This window comes from Pygoscelis adeliae, unplaced genomic scaffold, assembly GCF_000699105.1.
Source record: "Pygoscelis adeliae isolate BGI_AS28 unplaced genomic scaffold, ASM69910v1 Scaffold167, whole genome shotgun sequence".
NCBI classification, from domain to species: Eukaryota; Metazoa; Chordata; class Aves; order Sphenisciformes; family Spheniscidae; genus Pygoscelis; species Pygoscelis adeliae.
The window spans coordinates 5,780,607-5,784,966 of NW_008825428.1; positions in this window are offsets into that span (position 1 = coordinate 5,780,607).

The following is a 4,360-nucleotide window of genomic DNA, read 5'->3' on the forward strand; positions in this document are numbered from 1 at the left end:
AGAGACTAAAGAAAAATAAGCAAGAACAAAGCATAAAACAAAGCAGTATAGGAATATTTAAGTATTTAACATTTTCTTAAGATCTTGCAAGCACAGGAGGAGCCATCCCATTTACACTCAGGGAAAGAAAAAAGAAAAGTAGACTACCAAAAGGACTTTCTTCCAGAACTCAGCTAATATTTGGGATTAGAGACCTTCAGTTGTCTCTTGCCTTTCAAGAGTTCCAGTCTTGCATCTGAGTCTAACTAGCAGCTAAGCCTGATTATTTTAAAATTAACAACTCTACAGAGATGCAATAGCACGGTCTATGATATTTTGGAAGACCTTTTTGTTAAAAGGAAGATTTTGCAAAACTGATTTGTCAAAAATAAGCATCAATAGCTTCATTTGTAAAACTTAAGAGTGCAAGTTGCTGAAAGATATTTATCTTCAAGAAACTGCTGGAAGTTTCAATTTCTATCTTAAAACTATTGAAACCTCTCTCAGTTTTCATATACCAAAGCCCCTCTCTTGTTAAGAAAATTTTAATGTTACAGTTCAGAAGCAGACCAGATTCAAGTCTACAATTATAAGTCCCCTAAATTTGAGACTTCTCATTACCTAATCAGGAAAAATTACATCTTCATTTCATAGAATCGTAGAATATCTCAAGTTGGAAGGGACCCATGAGGATCATCGAGTCCAATTCCCTGTTCCTCACAGTTGGTCATATTTAGGTAGTAATATAACCAATCGCAGTCCAAAACCTAAAGAAAAATTGGGATAATTGGCACTGGTTTAAGGCTTCACTAGCTCTTGCTACAAAATGGATCAAGGGCATTTAGGTTTTCTACAACTCTGTCAATATATAAACTCCAAGGAAGCACTCTACTTCAGAGTTAAATACATGGATACACACAAGTTGACATGCTTCTACATTGTATATTCAGTGTCTAGCTCATTTAGTCGACTGGGTCCATGGATTGAATTATACCCAGAACCTGCAGAGCCTGACAGAATAAACTTTATTGCAACATAGAAACCCTGATTGTTTAATGGAAAAAGGTGTCAAGTTATTCTTCCACCTCAAACATACCTCAGACAGGAACTTCTACAGATAGTCTGCCATGCTGCTTTTTAATATTTATCTTACTATTATTGAATCATATTAGCAAGTATTTGAAGACAGTAAATTCACATTCTTAGCTTCTTTTCTTAATTGAATTGTTCACAAATTGGTATAATGTGATAATATAGAGATACTTAATGAACTCTGACAGAGTAAGTTCAAGAATGACTGTGGCTGTATTTCAGACCTCCTAGGTCTGAAGGCACTCACAATATTTGCCCCAGTTTTTGTTTAAAGTTTGCCTTCAATGCCAATCCCATAGTCATGGAACTACAAGTGTGGAAAAAGCCAGTTGTATCACAAATGAACTTCCAAGGAAGGTGGGGAGTCATGAGTAGCAAATCCCCCCACTCCTGCGCCAACAGCTTCACCACATGTACACCTTAGGAACCAGAAGTGACAAATCTGTCAGAACTCAAAGTGTCAATACATTTTTCTGTAATCTTATTTCTAAACTTAGGCTTCATTTACTGTCTTAATTTAGAGTACCATACAGCTATCAGAATTCTGGATAGCTTCTATAACATATTTAAACACGAATATTTATTTTCTTGTGACCTTTTTGTGGTAAGTTCAATACCCACTAATATTGCATTCCAGCAAAAAAATCTTGTATGACTGTTCAGAGATAGACAACATTCCCAGGGATGTCTTGTAATGTGTGTTGGTTTTATTATCATTAACTTTTGTACTGGGAAAAATGGAGAAAAATAACCAGGACTGAGAGATGAAAAACTATCCTAATAGATATTCCAATGTATATCTGATATTCGTGGACAATTAAAACTGAAGTTTCATCTTAGATGTGCATGCTGTTCTGATGCATATATACACTTAAAAGCCTGTAAATCCTGACACAGAAGTTTAGGATTATTTGTAAATAGTTGTAATCACTCAACCCCCCTGTTGTCCTGTGGAGTGATACAGCTCAGCCAGAGCAGCATCTATTGCACAAAAGGATCCACATGCTGTCCCACGGTTCGTTTTACTACATGCCCTGCTATGACAGTTCTACCTTCAAAACATCAGCTGCCTGTGGAGGAATTGCAGGCACATGTCCTCAGGACTTGAACTCAACAATGTCGTTATTACACCTAGTCAGCAGTTTGTCCACTTCCACAGGATATCAAGCATTCACAGTTGAGGATTTTACCTTATACCCCAGAGTCGCACATTTTTGTAACACATAGATGTGATCATGAACTCCAGATTTCTGCTCTAAAATTAAGTTACTATGCTCAGATCTTCAAGGTCTGGCCAAGTATTGGAGAGACAATATTGGCACTGGATTGACACCTGGGAAAATCCTTTATTGTTCACTCTATTAAGAGAGAACATTACAAAAGAAGATTGAGAGAATGTTGTTTGCAACTACAATAGCCATTATAGCTTACTATTATACAGAGTATCTCTATATCACAAGTTTAAGATTCATGACACGTATACAAGTCTGTTACTTTCCTGAATGTGCAAGAAAGATTAAAATGTGAATACAACAAAATATGAAGTGTAACTTTGAAAAAAAACTATAAAGGAAATATTTTTATGTGCATCTTATCTACTCTATATCCAAAGTCAGTCTTCCAGTGGGATTCCTTAAAAGAAAAAAGAAAGAAAAAAGAATAAAAAAAGAAAAAGTTTAAGTGCCTGGAATCAAGTTTAAAGGTTTCCAAGTAACTTTTTGCTAAAGAAGTTTGTTTAGGAAGCTGCTCATTGCAACAGAAAACTTAATGAATTTAAAAAATGTATTCACTTGTTAGCTTAAAAAATATATATATATATTTGAATTATCTCTTGGAGGCAGTTCTCCTCTTTGGATAGGCTTCCAAGTAAATATTTCAGTCCTTCATACTGTTTGATGTTCATTTTTTTTAAATTTTTTTATTTCTTAGATGTATCTGTTTTCACCATGTATTTTTCAGTGTCTGCTAGAGGAGGGGAAGGAGTAGGACTTAAGAAGAACTTGATATTTTCAGCAGTTATTTGATCGTGTATAAGTGGATTACATTAAGATTTAGTACACGAAGACATCAAATACTGATTTAAAAAAAAATTAGTGAGTATCTTACAAGTTGAACTCAGTCTTTTGTGTATTAAAAGGTAAATTGAGGCAGTTCACATCTTGAGAGACACTGCTTCCCCTCTTTTGTTTCATTGCTTAGATATCCTGTAAAGGGGGTGCTATCCCAGGCAATTCTTCTACAATATACTGTAGAGCAGAGCCAAGTTGAGGAAACGGCATAGGAATAAACAAAAAATCCTCTTTGAAATGGTACAAGTCAGAAGTTGTTACTGGGCAGCTAGAACCTTCAATAAAATGCTTTTCTATGCCACTCACAGAAGTCATTTCCACAACTGTGTGCTTTCCAGCACCTGTTCTGCCAAAGGCATTTGTTTGCTACATCATTTGCCCAGAGAAGTGGTAGAGTCTCCATCCTTGAAGATATTCAAAAGCCATCTGGGTATGGTCCTAGGCAACCTACTCTACATGACGCTGCTTGAGGGGGGCAGGGGGTGGACCTGACAACTTCCAGAGGTCCTTTCTGGGATTCTAAGATTCAATGATAAGTTTTAAATATGATCAAATAACGCTCCAGTATCTGGATTTTTGGTTATTTTCCCTATTGAAATAAACCACTGGGAATCAACTTTAGTATTTCTAGCCTGATGTGTACTGTTTTCCCATAATTTTTTTTACATACATATTTATCTCTACACAATGACCCATGATCCTAAGTCTTTAAAGCGCATACCTCAAAACATGCGCAAAGAAATCTGTCATGTGACATCAACAAAACCAACGTTAAAAAAAAAAATCTTACTGAAAGCATTTTGATTTGTTTTTCTGAAAAGAAAAAATAAAAGCCTTCTGCCCTCAAGAAAAACCCAAACTCGCACCTCAGTTATATCTACCTTTGATATAATAGTTGTTCCTTAAAGCAATTACTACACTACTACTGAAAGCAGACATATATGTGTATATATGCAGTTATACTACCATTCTTCTTCTCTGTTGCTTTTTCACACTACCCAGATAGATTTGTTTGGGTTTCGACCCCCCCACCCCTCCCCAGGTACGGTTATTCAGGTTTTGTCTTGTAGAGGCTCCATCCAATCTGCCCTAAGATATAATGCAACTGTATCTGTGTGACCAAAACGTGACTATTAATTCTTGAAGCAGCAGTCAGCCAGTTTCCATTTTTCATGTTTAGCCCAATAAAAGCTTGCCTTTTTGTATTATGTTAACAAGTG